The following is an 18,007-nucleotide window of genomic DNA, read 5'->3' as shown; positions in this document are numbered from 1 at the left end:
CATAATGAGTGAGATGTGCACCATCTGGGGGATGGTCATGATGGAGACTCAGACTTTTGGGGGGAGGGGGGAAATGGGCATTTATTGAAACCTTAAAATCTGTATCCCCATAATATGCCAAAATAAAAAAAGAAAAAAAAATCTCCAAACAATAAATGCTGGCGTGGTTGCGGAGAGAGAGGAACACTCCTACACTGCTGGTGGGACTGCAAACTAGTTCAACCTCTGTGGAAAGCAATATTGAGATACCTTAAAGCGATACAAGTGAATCTACCATTTGATCCAGCAATCCCATTGCTGGGCATCTACCCAAATGATCCAGTGACACTCTACAAAAAAGACACCTGCACTCGAATGTTTATAGCAGCACAATTCATAATTGCAAGGCTGTGGAAACAGCCCGAGTTCCCATCAATCCAAGAATGGATTAATAAAATGTGGTATATGTATACCATGGAGTACTATTCAGCTCTAAGAAACAATGGTGATATAGCACATCTTATATTTTCCTGGTTAGAGCTGGAACCCATACTACTAAGTGAAGTATCCCAAGAATGGAAAAACAAGCACCAGATATATTCTCCAGCAAACTGGTATTAACTGAGTAGCACCTAAGTGGACACATAGGTACTACAGTAATAGGGTATTGGGCAGGTGGGAGGGGGGAGGGGGGCGGGTATATACATACATAATGAGTGAAATGTGCACCATCTGGGGGATGGTCATGATGGAGACTCAGACTTTTGGGGGGAGGGGGGAAATGGGCATTTATTGAAACCTTAAAATCTGTACCCCCATAATATGCCAAAATAAAATAATTAAAAAAAAATCAATCACAAATATAAACCATTTCAAGAGTAACAAAATCATAATGCCCAACTCATTCAGAGTTTACAATTTTAAGTATTAACTACTGCTTAGTATGTAATTTAAAACCAAATACTTTTTGCACTTTTAATCAAATTACTCTGTGAAGTACAGGGCAAAAAAACTTAGCAAAATTTGTTCTTGGTAACAGAAGACAATGCAATAATGAATCCAAATGGAACACAAGACCAGTGTTTAATATTTCTAACTTCTAAACACACACATACTTATCTAAAAAATATTTTGGTAGCAAACTGTATTGACAGAATAAATGTTTTGCTGTAAATAAAAGTACAAATTTCCAATTATAGCCTTATAGCTAGCTGCCAGTCTTTTAAGACATGTGCAGTCAGCTAAGAGTTCTCTAAAACATGTACATGTTGCACTAAAAGATCCCTGCTAAAATCAATTATCTAAATGGGTATTACTTAAGTAGGATTTTCATGATATTAGAAATGTTTTAAAAAGTATGATAGGTCTAAAACAATGACATTACTATTAATAAAATTACAGAAGAGATTATTGCTGTACTTTTCCTCATAAAACACCATCAACTTTTGTAGTTACAAAAAGTACAACCAAATTACTTTTTCTCTTACCAAATTTCATTGTTTCACATTTGTGAAGTTTTTATTTAGCAGAGAATAAGTCTTAAAATCTTTTCTGTAAGAATTCAAAGTATTTAAATGTGTAGCTTCACATTATACTACCATGTTTTGCCCTTCTTGTTTCTCGAATACACAAAAACAAATATACATTTTTTTTCAAAAATGAAATAAGATGCCCACATTAAAAAAATAAAGCCTACAAAAAAGTTCCAGAGCTAAAAAAGATTCATATGGCACAAAGTGATCTCCTACTAGTCCAAAGTCCAAAAACATTTTAATGAAGTCCATTTATATATTTTGTTTGCTTTGCAATGGAATACTATATTTATTGAGGTGAAATCACATTATTTTTAGTTCTTGGAGTCAACAAATGTACACAAATATTTTTCAATACAGTTGTTAAAAATAGGAGACCAAGTTGAGTGTGCCAAAGAGATATCATTCAGTTGGATTTTAGAGAGTTATTAGGAAGAAACTTAAAGAAGGGATTTCCTTGGTTGGTTTCCATAGCTTGATAGACCAAAAACAAAAAAACTGCCACAACAACAAACAGCAAAATTTTTATCTACATGGGAATGGAGCGTCCCTTTTTTGTCTTTTCAGACTTGACGTCTGCCAAGGGAACATACTTAGGAACATATTTAGATGAAAAGGACTCCTCCATCCTGAAATCACTGAGTTCTAATGGCCGGCCTGCAGCCCCTTTGATTGGTCTGCGGCAATTAGCACTAATTCCTGTTGGTGTAGATGCTTCATAGGGAAACATTTCCTTAAGAATATCCCTTTCTACTCTTCTTTCCTCTGTTTTTTCTCCCACTTCAGCTCTTGTCAATGGTTTCTTTGGTGTTCTTCTGGGAATGTCTGAGAATTCAGTGATTGGCAGAATAGGAGTTGCATGCTTGAAATTTCCAGTCACCCTGTTGACAACTAAAGTTTCGTTGCTTGAAGCCATTATAGTTTCAGCTATGGGAGTACTCTCTGAAATTACTGCACCATCTATACGAAAATGTTCTGAAGTTTCCACCTTTTTCCTTGGAGTTCTTCTCGACCCTCTTGTAGATTCCCTAGTTAATGCCTGCAGAGGTCCGCCTTTTGAAAATCCACTTGTCCTTCCAGTCTCAATTATTCCAACTTGAGAATAGCTCTGATTGTGCTCAACTCTTCATTGCTTGAGTGTTACTGGAGTCTTTGCTCTGCCCTTTAGTGGTTCTCTCTTCTCAAGCTTGAGCTCTATTTTAGAGTCTTCTTCATTGTCACTGTATCTGTCAGAATCATTACTTCCATTTTGCCTTGTATTTTCTGCTGATGAAGAAATTGTTGGCAGAGGAGTAGAAGATCTTGATTCTGTTCCTTGTTCCCTAAGTTTCAACAGCTTTTTCTCATATAGCTTCCTGGTTGTTCCAAATCTCCAGTGTTCATAATTTCACACAACACAGAAGATCAAAATGGATTTTCTCATCTTGAAGTTATTGCCACGGCCCTCCAAAACTAAGCCATAATCAACCTTACAAAATCATCATCACCCACAATAGGACCAGGATTCACTCCATATTTCACAAGCTGATCCAGAAAATCTTCATTAGTCAGCTCTGTTACATCTAGATCATCTTTATCTTCAAGTCTGGGTTTATCAGTTTTCTTTGTGGCTTTCGCTTTCGGGCGCCGTTTCCTCTCCTCCCTGCTTAAGAAGCAGCCTTCCTCTCTGGGGTCGAACGGGCCGAATTCCACGCTAGCTGCCAGGATCCTTGGCTGGGCCTTTCTTCCTCCCGGGACACTGACCCCTCTAGGAAGATTTTTAATTGTGGTTTCTATTTTGGCTGTTGATATTGGTCTGTTCAGGAATTCTATTTCTTCCTGGTTGAGCCTACGGAGGCTGTGTGTTTCTAGAAATTTGTCCATTTCCTCCTCATTTTCCAGTTTGTGTACATAAAGGTTTTGGTAGTATTCATAGATTATATCTTGTATGTCCAAGGCATCAGTTGTAATATCTCCTTTTTTGTTCCTGATGGAGCTTATTAGAGTTTTCTCTTTTCCGATTTTCATTACTCTAGCAAAATGGGTGTCAATTTTGTTTATATTTTCAAAGAACCAACTTTTTGTTTTATTAATCTTCTGTATATGCCATTAACAGTCAAATTGAGAACCAAATCAAAGACTCAATACCTTTCACAATAGCAACAAAGAAAATAAAGTACCTAGGAATATACTTAACTAAGGAGGTAAAAGACTTCTACAGGGAGAACTATGAGACTCTGAGGAAGGAAATAGCGGATGTAAACACATGGAAATCCATACCATGCTCATGGGTTGGCAGACTCAACATTGTTAAAAGGTCTATACTACCCAAAGTGATCTACAGATTCAATGCAATCCCTATTAAAATACCAACATCACTTTTCACACATATAGAAAAAATAATTTTATGCTTCGTATGGAACCAGAGAAGACCCTGTCTATCAAAAGCAATTCTAGGCAATAAAAACCAAATGGGAAATATCAATATGCCAGATTTCAAACTATGTTACAAAGTTTCAGTAATTAACTCAGCTTGGTATTGGCACAAAAATATAGACATTGACCAGTGGAAGAGAACTGAGAACCCAGGTATAAAACCATAATCATGTAGCCATCTAACCTTTGACAAAGCAGACAAAAACATACACTGGGGAAAAGAATCCTTATTTAATAAATGGTGCTAGGAAAACTGGATAGCCACATGTACAAGACTGAAGCAGGATCCACACCTTACACCTCTGACAAAAATCAACTCACACTGGGTAACAGACTTAAATGTAAGGTACGAAACTATTAGAATTCTAGAGGAAAACGTTGGAAATACTCTTCTAGACACTGGCCTAGGCAAAGAATTTATGAAGAAGACCCCAAGGGCAATCACAGTAACAACAAAAATAAATAAATGAGACCTGATCCAACTAAAAAGCTTCTGCACAGCCAAAGAAACAGCCACAAGAGCACATAGACACCTTACACAATGGGAGAAAATTTTCACATGCTACACATCCCATAAGGGGCTGATAACTAGAATCTATTTAGAACTCACAAAAATCAGCAAGAAAAATCAAATAACCCTACCAAAAAGTGGGCAAAGGACATGAACAGAAACTTCTCAAAAGAAGACACAATAATGGCCAACAAACATATGAAAAAATGCTCAACATCGTTAAGCATCAGGGAAATGCAAATCAAAACTGCAAGGAGATATCACTTATCCCCAGTAAGAATGGCCTTTATCAAAAATTCCCCAACAATAAATGTTGGTGTGGATGTGGAGAGAGAGGAACACTCCTACACTGCTGGTGGGACTGCAAACTAATTCAACCTCTGTGGAAAGCAATATAGAGATACCTTAAAGCGATACAAGTGTATCTACCATTTGATCCAGCAATTCCCCTACTGGGCATCTATCCACAAGAACAAATGACACTCTACAAATAAGACACCTGCACTCGAATGTTTATAGCAGCACAATTCACAATTGCAAAGCTGTGGAAACAACCCAAGTGCCCATCAATACATGATTGGATTAATAAACTGTGGTATATATATACCATAGAATACTATTCATCTGTAAGAAACAATGGTGATATAGCATTTAATGTTTGTTCAAATCTTTATAGGGTAGGTTGAGGGATAGTGAGAAAAGGGCATAGATTACTCTGATTAGAGTTTGGTCAGGGAGAACATGTTTAACAAAAAGCTTGCAAGTAAAGGAAACGGTGAGCATTATAAGCATTATAGAGGGGAAGGGCATGCCTCTAATCATCGCTAGGGTGAGCCAAAGACATAAAATGTAACCAAAATATTTGAACCCTGAAATACAAAAAAGAGAAAAGAAAGCTTGTAGGTAAGTATATGTATCACATGAATAACCTCAGAATCATTAAGTACTTAATTTGGCAAACTACTTCAAAAGATTGACATGCCGTTATTCCACTGAGAAGTGAACCAGACAGAGTCACTGCTCACAAAAAGTTCACATGCCAGTGAAAACACAAACTGATAAGCAAATATAGCCAAAGCAATCTTAAGTAAAAAGAACAAACTAGGAGGCATCAGTCATCCTGACATCAAGCTGTACCATAAAACAATAATAGTTAAATCTACCTGGCACTGGCACAAGAATAGAAGCATCAATATCTGGAATAGAACTGAGATTCCAGAGATGAAACCATCTGTATATGGTAACCTAATCTTTGATAAAGCAGACAAAAATATACAATGGGGAAAAGATTCTCTCTTCAATAAATGGTGCTGGGAAAACTGGTTAGCAACATGCAGAAGAGCAAATCAGGATCCCAATCTCTCATCTCTCACAAAAATTCACTCAAGATGGATAACAGACCTAAACCTAAGGCATGAAACTTTAAGAATCCTAGAAGAAGATGTTGAGAAAACCCTATCAGATATTGGTCTAGGCAAAGAATTCATGAGGAGGACCCCCAAGGCAATCACTACTGCATCAAAAATAAACAAATGGGATCTGATCAAATTAAAAAGTTTCTGCACTGCCAAGGAAATGATCATTAGAGAAAATAGACAACCCACAGAGTGGGGGAAAATATTCGCTCTCTACATTTCTGTTAAAGGTCTAATAACAAGAATCTATCTAGAACTCAAAAGAATAAACAAGAAAAAGTCACACAACCCCATCAAGAAATGGGCATTGGAAATGAACAGAAACTTCTCCAAAGAAGACAGAATAATGGCCTGCAAACATATAAAAAATGTTCAAAACCTCTAATCATTAGAGAAATGCAAATCAAAACCACAATGAGATACCACCTAACCCCAGTGAGAATGGCCTGTATCAAGAAATCCCAAAATAACAAATGCTGGAGAGGATGCGGAAAGACAGGAACACTCTTACACTGTTGGTGGGACTGCAAACTAGTGCAACCTTTGTGGAAAAGAATTTGGAGATACCTCAAAGAACTAAAAATAGAAATACCATTCGACCCAGCAATAGCATTGTTGGGCATCTATCCAAAAGAACACAAGTCACTCTATTATAAAGACATCTGCACCCGAATGTTTATGGCAGCACAGTTCACTATTGCACAGTCATAGAAACTACCCAAGTGCCCGTCAATTCATGAGTGGATAACTAAAATGTGGTATATGCTCACAATGGAATATTACTCAATCCTAAGAAACGACAGTGAGCTAGCACTGTTTATGCTATCCTGGATGAAGCTTAAGCCCGTAATACAAAACGAGACAACACAAGATCTGGAAAATGGGCTACACATCTACTGGCCATCCAATTGGTACTGACTGACTAAAACTATGGTCCCCAAAAAACGGTAGTGCTCAACAAGGAGTTGGTGGGGACAGGGCAATCCACATCTTAAGGAAATGGCGAGCATTATGGGGGGAAGGGATTACCTCTATCCCTTTTTAGGGAGAGCGAAAGATATACATGGTAACCAAAATGTCTGAAAAAAAAATCTGTAATCGGGAAGTGGGCAGATGGAAGGGGGGAGGGGGGGAAGGGTATGTACTTACACGGTGGGTGGGGTGCGCACCACCTGGAGGCTGGACACGCTAGAAGCTCTGGCATAGCAGGGTGGGGAGGGTGGCAGGGGCAAGATATGTAACCCTAACAATATCTGTACCCCCATAATATGAGGTAATAAAAAATAAAATAAATTTTAAAAAAAGAAATACAAATATAATATAATATAAAATCTAAGTAGTAATAAGCACTAGAAAAAAATAAAATGGGTATGGAAAGAAAGATTTGCCACAGGCGGTTAACATCAGAAAGGTTGGTCAAATGACATTTGAAGTTACAGAGCCTGTTGTGGGAAGATCTTTGGAAATGTATCCCAGGCATTGGAACTGCACATACAAAAGCTCTCAGCCAGGTATGAGCTTAATATTTTAGAGAACAAAAAGACCAAAATATAAAAAGATAAAAAAGACCTAAATAGCTGAAATAGAGTGAGCAAAGGGGAGAACACTATGACATAGTGTCAGCAGACAATGAAAGGCCAAATCAAAGAAGGTCTTCCTTGTAGGCTTATGTCATGTGTGTAAAATGAAACCAATCCTACTGCTTGGTCAATACTGACGACCAGGAATTATTATCTGAGGTGATAGATATGAGGGATCACATCATTCCACAAGGTGGCTTGATGTGAAACTTTATCTAGCATTGGATCACAAAGAATCAATCCACTCATATTCTCGCTTAAGAAGAAGGTGAACCTAGGAACCCTGAATACCAGTTCCTTGTGCTATATATGCATTATGAATCATAATGAGCTATTTTTATTACCCGTACTCTCCAGGAAGGTTAGGCTTAGAATTGCTAAAGCCCAGGGTAATCAGATGGATTCTCCCTGCTCAGTTTTCTGTGTAACTTAAAATAAATTCCTCACTGAAAATAATCTGGGCAAGCATGTATATTCTTTGTAATTTTCGATGATCTAATTCAGGCCACCTTCTATGGTCTAAGAGTCCTCCCTCCTTTGCTTTGTATGTATGCACTTTTCGGTTACTGAGTTAGAGTGTAATTACTGGGTCAAAGATGTTTAGTTTCTTTGTGTGTGCCTGGCATACATAGTGCTTTGATTAGCCAACTGCCTAAGTCTGGCAGAGCAGAGGCCTAGGGCAAACAGTCTATTTAAAGGTCCTCTATGTAACCAAGTAGACTATAAATAAACAAACGGGTGGCTAGTTAATTACCTTAGAATTCTCTCCAGATGATAAATATCAGATGGCTTAAGTAGGTGAAGTTATAATTGACAAGAAAGGATTTTGATGTAGGCCAGAGACAGCATTCTGAAAGTATTTAAAGGAAGAATTGTGTTAGCCAGTACTATCGTTGATTTTATTTTATTCGTTTTTTAGTTTTCAGAAATGTCTTTCTCAAATGACATAATCATAAGTACTATTTTCCCTCTATTAAGTGCTTTAAATGTAAGAAAAAATATGCATATCTGTAAGTCTTGCATTAGAATTTGACCCTTAATATAGTAAAGCTAATGGTTCAACAGTAAAACAATTTTTTATTTCTTATGACTCTAATTTTTGCCACCAATTTGCCATGATTTCTCTCTGCAGTGAGAACACTATCTCACATTTATACTGAAGTGTTTTTGAATCTCTTCTAAAAATGCATAAAAAAAAACAGTCAAATAATTATAGATTGGTAATCACAATGAGAAACAGAAAACAACACATCCTAAATATACAATAGGACAATTTTGAAGTAAATTCTGGTATGTTTATTTACTCAATATAATGCCATAAAATAATGCTTAAAAGGAGTTAATATTAACTTAAGAAAATTGAAAAGCAAAATAAATTTATATGTATATTATAATCATAATTATGCAAAAAATCTATTAAGTATTTAAAAGAATGGAAATCAATACAGCAGAATTAAATTTAATGTCAATGGTAATTCTATGAGGATAAGTTTGAGTATTGTTTTTCATTATTCTACATTTTTTATTTTTAAAATTTTACATAACTAGCATATATGTTTTAATAGAAAGGAACAAAAAATTTAATCAAAAAGCAATATTTCCAAAGTTACTTTTCTTTCTAAGTACAATAGTTGATGATCTGAGCCTCCAGGTCATATATTAGAGCATTCCAGTTTTTATTCCTTGAGTCCCTGGGATTATATATTAAACTGTCAAATAAGAAATTAGACTTACTATCCAGAATATACACACATACACACAAACACACACATCTTAGGAGTAATGATAACTTATCATTAGATTTTCTATAAATTGAACAACAAAAAAAGAAATCTTATTAATTGAAAGTTTGAATAGTTTTGTGTCTATTTAATATAGAATGTAATCATCATATATTTTGTTTCAATTAAGTATAAGAATATATAAAGCTGGAACCCATTCTACTAAGTGAAGTACCTCAAGAATGGAAAAACCAGCACCAAATGTACTCACCAGCAAATTGGTATTAACGGATCAACACCTAAGTGGACATATAGGAGTAACATTTATCAGGTGTCGGGAGGGTGGGGGGGGAGGGGATGGGTATATACAACCACAATGAGTAAGATATGCAACGTTTGGGGGATGGACATGCTTGGAGCTCTTACTCGATGTGGGAGGGGGGCATGGGCAATATAAGTAACCTTAACACTTGTACCCCCATAATACGCTAAAATAAAAAAAAATGTTTTTTCAAATAAAAAAAAGAAGAAATCAGAGGGGTTTGTTGGTAAGAATGTCGGCATTGGAAGGAATTGCTAGTGTAGGGTTTGCAAACAGAAATGCCTGCAAGTAAGGCAATTGGTCAGCTGCTAGGAACCAGTAGCATGGGTTTACCAGTTACTTATGGCCAGGGTTAGTCTGCTGGGGCCATCACACATTTTTATTATGTGGTGCCTGGGCCATATGGGTTGTTAAATTTTTTAAGTATCGCCCCCGCTACAGAAATCAGGCAAAATAAAGTGAATGAGTAAGTGAAATAGGACAGATCGAAAATAGGCAGCCAGAAAGACTAAAAGTAGGTAGATACATAGATATGATGAAGAAGAAGGAGGAGGAGGAGAGATAGATGACAAGTAGCTAGCTAGCTTCAGAGATAGGGAAGAGGGAAGGATAAACGGATGAAGCTACATGTAATACTTAGCAACCTATCAACATCTATAAATCCCCAAAGCAAAATGTTGACTAAGAAAAACATGCAAAATGAAGCCTAAAATATTATAAAATTCACATAAATTAAAACATATATAGTACTATATATTATTAATTGAATTATAAATCTATATATAAAAGTTAGGGTTAGGGAAGAAGAAAACATGTAAAATTCATGACTACAATTGCCTGGTTTGGATAAGGTGGGGTATGGATGGTATCAGGGAAGGGGAAATTCAAACACTATCTGTACCATATCCATTCTTATGCTAAAAAACAATAACGTTTGGAGACAGACAACCAAGCATTAACAACTGTCGATTCTTGGTCATGGGAACTTTGGGTGATTGTTACCTACTTCTTTATATTTTCTTTATTATTTTTAACTTCCTCAAAATAAAAATCACAACTTAAGAAAAAAAATAAGCTAGGATAATGAACATATTTAACCAAAACTTTATCTCTTCTAGTTTAGAATATCTAGCATTCCAAAAGGTTGTTACCTTTACACTCAAAAAGGGAGCAGGTGTTTAAGGCTTTTCCAATTTATTTTGAGTTAATTTAACTTCTAGGCAAATCATTCTTTTTGTAAATAAAGTTTTATTGCAATATAGTTACACTTACATGTTTAGGTATTGTCTATGGCTGCTTTCATGCTACAAGCACAGAGTTGAGCTGTTGTTACAGAAATTGGGCAGTCCACAAAGACTAAAATATTTACGATATGATCTTTTGTAGAAAAAGTTTGTCAACACTACCAGAAAACTCCTCAGCAATACCTTGGCCTATTCAAGATATAAAGAGTTATTTATTTATTTATTAATTTTTCTATCCCAATACTTTTAGTTTTTTATTTTTGTTTTATTTCAGCATATTATGGGGGTACAAATGTTAAGGTTATGTATATTGCCCATGTCCCCCCTCCCCCATCGAGTCAGAGCTTCAAGCATGACCATCTCCCAAACGTATAAGGAGTGAGATATAAAGAGGTTAACAACCAAATTCCAGAGGATTTAAAAATCAGCTCTCCATACCACTGACAACTATTAGCCTAGTTCAGATCTCAAGAAGTACAGATGTATGTGTGTGTGTGTGTGTGTGTCTGTGTGTGTGTGTGTGTGTGTGTGTGTGTGTGTGTGTGTGTGTGTAGGAGAAGAGGTATTTGCCCTCCATGACTAAAGTGCTTCATTGCTTCTCTTCTCCAGGTCTCTGTTTCTGCTCATACATGTGTATTTGAAATCAGAAAGCAAAAAAGTAAGAAAACAAAAATAAGACACAAAATTATAGTAAGGCATATTTAACATGTGTTACATTTTCTGCCATTTTAACTTCAGAAGCCGAAACCCAAAAATTTGGGTGATTTTTTTGTCTTTTTATATTATTGGGAGAATTATGGCAAAGACTCTGTCCTTGACCAAAGTTTAGACACGCTCCTCTTAGCCATATTTTTGACTAGGCTTCATTCTTGGGCCTTGTCTTTAGCCTAGTTGTACAATTGTAATAAGAATCCTGCTGTTAGTTTAGAGAGAATCCCTTACCCTTGATATCTGGTCACCCTCATATCAGATCAAATTACTTATCTCTCACCCTTAGTATCTATCACTCTAGCTAGCATCAACAAGAATCCTATTAAGTTGGTTTATCAAGTATTTTCCCTACCTGCTGTCTCTCCTCTTAGTAATTTTCCATATACTGAACTCCTCACTTTGCTTGTTGGCTATAAATTCCCAACTGTCTTTGCTGTATTTGGAGTTGGACCCAATATCTTTCCCCTGTTGCAATAGTGCTGACATCTATTGCAATAGTCCTGACTAATTTTCCTTACCATTTAAACAAGTGCCAGAATAATTTTTCAATAATCATGAGGCCACAATTTAGACAACATCAAATTTATCATTGGATCCCTAGATCTCTCACCCAAGACCCTAAATGCACATCATTCAAGCCTTTGTCTTCACTCCTGATGTATTGATCAGAGATCCAGTGATGAGTTCAACTCCTGAGCCTTTGCTCCAGATGACAGTTCACTGAAGCATGGTAAGTCAGATTCTGATTCTTAACATCCCGAGTATATTCTCTGAAGCTGAATTAGAGTTTCAGGCTTCTTTGTTTGAAAGATACTTCCTGGGCTAAGAGTTCTACCTAACATCTTTTTTTTGAGTGGAGATTCCCTCACTGACTCCTGGTCTGTTTTGTTTTTTTTTTTTCCTTGCTCTTTGTGACAGCTGTTTGTTCTCTTTATTGATCCTGAGCTCCCATAGGAACTTTTCAGTCGACTGAAACTTTTCTTCCTGAACCTCTGTTGACTGTATATTCCACTACTATGCTAACTTTGTCTACTTGCTTTCTCCTTGGCATGATTTTACTAACAATAATTTGGAACTCTACTGGCTTCTTTGGGAAATTTAAATCTCTTCGAACTTGCACATCTATGTCCTCTCCCTTCCAATAGCCTCTGCTCATCTGTTCTCCTTTTAGCATTTTCAATCTTCCTTTCAGTTCCCTTGAATTCTTTGATATGCCCCCCTTCACTCCTGTTTACCTCCTCCACCCCTCCATGCACCCCTGCCAGACTTTTCTCTTCCCATTCCACTTCCTAAATTCCATGTAGTCACTTGAACTTTAGGGCCCTTGTTCCCCATTGGGGGCTCTCAAGGAATTTGGGTAACTCAAAAACAACTACATATCAGAACAAAAGAAAATCTTAAACATCTCTTCCTTAAATCTTGGTAAAAAGCAATATTATTGAGTAGGTAACTTGTTTAATCTGCCAGGAACACAATTCAGATTAGAATTTGAATTGCAGCAAAGATGAGATGCAATTATTTTATATAAACCAGTGAGTTTTGCATTACTGAGTTTATCAGACCCATGACTAAAATTTTAGAATATAAGCTGTAGTCTCCATTCACATCTGTTTATGTATATATGTTATATATGTACATATATAGGTTTATGTGTGTATGTATGTTATGTTTATGTGATATTTTTTGTTTCCAGGTAGAGTTACCAAATTAATTCATAAAATTTTGTAAAGAAAGTCTATCTTGATTGGCTTAGAGATAAATAAGCATTTATATAAATTAATATTCTTTAACCCCCCCCAAAATATAGAAACTAACACAATCTTTTTCAAGTTCATGTAATTTAGATAAATATTGATAAATAAGACTAGCTTGGTGTTATAGGTTTAATAAACATGAGGGTGATTATCAGCATTAAATATGTAAGGGAAGAAAAATATCTTCTTTCTACCCTTTGAAGTTGTCAGCCAGGGCCCTATAACAAAAGACAGATTAACAAGAGAAAAGCATAGAAGTAAGTATATTTATTATAAGTTTTATGTGACATGGGGCCCTTCATAAAGAAAGGAAGACCTGAAGAAATAGCTAAGCTTTAGTGTTTTTATGCTAGGTTTGATGAAGTCTAGAAAGTTGTGGAAGAATGTGAAAGGACAATGGATAAGTGTATTAAACTGAAAGAAATTTAGCATAGTTTGTTCATTCAGATTCCTCTCAATTTCCCTCCTTCTTCAGAGATAAGGTTGCTCCATTCCTCTGGGTATAGGAAGGGCACCTCTCCTATTAGGGTATTTTGATCTGCATTAGTGCACAGAGTAAAAAAGCAAAGGAAGGTCAGAAAGTCCTTTCTGACATTTCTCAAGTTCCTTCAGCTCAAAATATTTAATATGCCAAGGTGTCATGTTTTGGGGCAGTGTGCACTAATCTCTATCAAGAATAATATGAACATATGTTTTTACTCTACTTGAGTTTGCTAGTGAAATAAGGTAATATTATATCTACTAAATGTTTGAGATTATAAAAATTATAGATTCAACCTAAGAATAGTGTACAAGTAAAGACGGTAAAAAAAATGAAATACTTTATGTATATCAAGTGCAGTAATAAAAGACAAAACAAAAGTGTATTTAACTTTTTGAGGTTTTTTTTCTCATACTTTTCTAACATGCATGTGTTATAAAAATAGTGAAAAGGGAAATAGCTTGAGAGAATGGATAACTTTGTTTACTGTTATATCTGCTTAAAAGTAGCCTTCAAAATCTTTTTGATAATTTTCAACCCTAAAGTTATGCTAAATTAAGTAATACATATTCATTAAACATTAATATTTAATAATTAATATTAAATATTAATATATAGAAGTAAGATAAAATATTTAAGTTTATGTAGTTTTGGGGGCTTCTTGTTTTTACATGATATGGAGAGGTTAAATATATTGAATCTGTTATGAAAATGTTCTTATTGTCACATTGAAAAACTGTAGTCTGAGGGAACATATACCTATAAATTTTCAAAAGATATATTTATAAAATTTGCTAGTCTGCTACAGAATCTTGGTATGTGACAGACAATTCACAATTGTCTACTTCCTAGTTTTCTCTGTTAAAAAAGGGTTACTGATGGTTAAAAATTATAATGAATATATGAAAATAAAGTTACTGGAAACAATGAGGGTGAAGGAAAACAATTTTGTATGCAAAGTATGCAAGGTATTATGTAAGATGTATTTTTGATAAAGAAATCCACACAAAGTATAAAGGATGTGTTTTTGTTAAGGAAAAAAAAAGAGTAATTTTATCCCAAAGTAAAATGTTCCAGAATGAGAGAGAGGAAAATATAGGACAAAAACTAAAGGAACATACAAAGTTCTAGAAGGTTTACAGAAAAGTAATCTTATACTGCTTGGCCAAAGCTGGCTACAATTAAACAGATTTATTTGTAAGATGTTTTGAAAATGAACTTTAATAACAAAAGCACACTGATGTAAAATTAGAATTTAGTTTACTCTCTGTTAAAACCACAAAGTATTTTTTTATTATTGGTCTCTTTAATAAAGAGTGCAAATGGTTTTTCTTTACTTTTTAAGTAGTCTGCTAGGAAATGAAGATTTGTGTGTTATCAGAATTATTTTCTGTGCTTTATTTTAACATTTATCATCCCATTGTTTATTTATGAGAAACGTTTTCTCATTATTAAAAAGAACTAAGGAAAAAAAAGAACTAAGGGGTTTTTTTAATAACAATTTTGTCTCCTATAGTTATTTTTTTTATTGTTACTTTGTTCCATAGATAGCTAAGTATTGTTTCACAGTGAATTAGAATCTTACTTAGTCAAGTGTTCAAACCTGTTGACATTTTTAACAGCTTTTGACATTTTGACTTCTCAAAATTAAATCTTAAATGAAATCTTGATCTTGAACTGATCCTGACATTTTCCAGAGGATCCCTAGAAATTCTCAAAGAATATGTTCTTTCTCCTCATAAAAAGAGAAATGTTAGAAATAATTAGATGTATTTAATATTTTGATTTGCATAAAAAGCATTACAAAATAAAAAGACATGCTTATCTTCCCCTAGGTTACACTTGTATGGACAAATGTTATTGATATAAATATTTCAAACGTTATATGCTCATATGAATTTGTAAACACTCAATATTCATGATAAGTGCTGGTGTAATATTATCAGTCATTATTCCAATTATTATTTTAAAATGTATGCCACAGAAATAACCAAATTTCTTTGTCAATTGAATTACTTTTGCAATTAGTTCTCATCATATCCTTAACCACAATCATTTTAAGTCTGCTGTCATCCACATTTAGTTTTCATTTTATTCTGATGTTTCTCTTGAAAGTGTTTATAATAAACTATAAGCCAGAGTGCATCTATGAAAAAAGAACATAAAGGACTTGAACAAAAAGAGACTATATCAGAGATCCATACAAAGGACTGTGACTAGTACTCCAGGGAACAGGCTTCTGAAGCCATTGCTTAAATAATGTTGAAAACACATCACTGGGCTAAGTAAGGACTTCCAGAATTCTAATAGAAGAGCTGATGAATTCCTCAAACTGCTAACCCAATAAAAAGCAGAATAAGAAGTAATTACATGGAACTGAATGAATTTGTGAAGAATGATTATGTTTTTGTGGTTTGTTTACTCAACATTGAGAAATCCTCTTAACTGGCTGCTCTGTGGACTAAGAAACTGTGTTCATAGTCTGCTTCAATCATTATTCTTTGTTTTTCACTTTGTTTTCATAGTAACTTCCCTTATTTAAATGCCTGATGGCTTGCACCAGAAACTATTCTCTATACCACACTTCAAAAGTTGGTTTATCTTTCCATTCTTGGGATACTTCACTTAATAGAATGAGTCCCAGCTCTATCCAGGAAAATACAAGAGGTGCTATATCACCGTTTTTTTCTTATAACTGAATAGTACTCCATGGTATACATATACCACATTTTTGTGCCATACGCACCATCTAGGGGATGAACATGCTTGAAGCTCTGACTTGATGGGGGAGGGGGACAAGGGCAATATATGTAACCTTAACATTTGTACCCTCATAATGTGCTGAAAAAAATAAAAAAATGTTGGTTTATCTGATCCTTAATGAATAAAAGGTGATAAAATAAACAATGTCTCTTCTTTCCTTGAACAAAAGGAGAGAATGACAAAGATTCTCTCCATGATCAATCTTTAAACTGGCTCATCTGAGCCATCTTTTCAACTAGGACTCATAATTGTACCTTATCTTTGACTCACCCAGTACAGTTGCAGCAAGAAGCTTGCTAAGTTAGTTTAGAGATGTTAAATTAATTTGGCCTAAAGCTGCATCATTACATTTTGAGTCTCGCTTAAATGTTTCTCTGTAGATATTGAACTATAATATAACTTGATATGTAAAGAGAGTGTAATCTACTCTTGTAACAAGTAGCTGAGTCTCAGCAAATCACAGCAGCTGAATTTCAGTCAACCATAGGCACCCAACCATTCAAACCAGAAATACGTAACTGTAACCAGTACAGTTGTTTCTGAACTTCACTTTGGTTTTCTGTATATCATTTTCTTTTTCTGTCCATAAATGTTATCCTGTCATGTGGCAGCATTGGAATCACTCTGAACTTATTCTAGTCCTGGAGACTGACCGTCTGATTCATATATCAGCCTTTGCTCAATTAAGCTCTATTAAATTTAATTTGTTGAAAATTTTAATTTTAATAGAGAGAATACTCTACCCTTGATATCTGATCAACCTAGCCTTTTAAATCAGTTTATTAAGAATCACACCTACATTTGGTGTCTTCTTAATAATTTTCCATATGCTAACACTCTCTCTGTTCTTTGAATATAAATCCCCAAATGTTTCTACTGCATTTGTAGTTTAGTCCAATCTCTATCACCTATTAGGATAATCATGACAGCTATCACAATAAACCTGAACAAAATCTTTCGTACCACTGTAGCAAGTGCAGAATTTAATGAAATTGATAACAAAAAACTATACAGAAGATTAATAAAGCAAAAAGTTGGTTCTTTGAAAAAATAAACAAAATTGACATGCCTCTTGCTAGATTAACAAGAAGCAGAAAAGACAGAGCTTTAATAAGCTCCATCAGGAATGAAAAAGGAGGTATTATGACTGATACCATAGAAATACAAAATATCATCTATGAATACTATAAAAACCTCTATTCACATAAACTTGAAAAAGTGGAGGAAATGGACAAAATCTTAGAAACACACAGCCTCCCTAGGTTCAATCAGGAAGGAAAATAATTTCTGAACAGAGCAATATCAAGTACCAAAATTGAAGCAGCAAAAAAAAAAAAAAAAGAAAAAGAAAAAAGAAAAACTAAAACTTCCTGAAAAGAAAATTCCTGGACCAGATAGATTCACACCTGAATTTTGCCAGACCTACAAAGAAGAACTGGTGCCTATCTTGCAGAAATTATTCCACAACATCGAGAAAGACAGAATCTTCCACAGCATGTTTTTTTAAAATAATTTTTTATTACTTCATATTATGGGTGTACATATATTGTTAGGGTTACATATCTTGCCCCTGCCCCCA

The 18,007-nt window shown here is 34.9% G+C and overlaps 1 pseudogene; it reads right to left on the bottom strand.

The window, feature by feature from the left end:
* Window positions 1-1,490: 1,490 nt before the first annotated feature.
* LOC105857000 (lamina-associated polypeptide 2, isoforms beta/gamma pseudogene) lies at window positions 1,491-11,916 on the bottom strand (annotated as a pseudogene).
* Between the last annotated feature and the right edge of the window lie 6,091 nt (window positions 11,917-18,007).

The sequence above is a fragment of the Microcebus murinus genome, unplaced genomic scaffold (genome assembly GCF_040939455.1).
Source record: "Microcebus murinus isolate Inina unplaced genomic scaffold, M.murinus_Inina_mat1.0 scaf001_hap2_Mmur4.0, whole genome shotgun sequence".
NCBI lineage: Eukaryota > Metazoa > Chordata > Mammalia > Primates > Cheirogaleidae > Microcebus > Microcebus murinus.
This window is presented reverse-complemented; position numbering and strand designations above follow the sequence as displayed.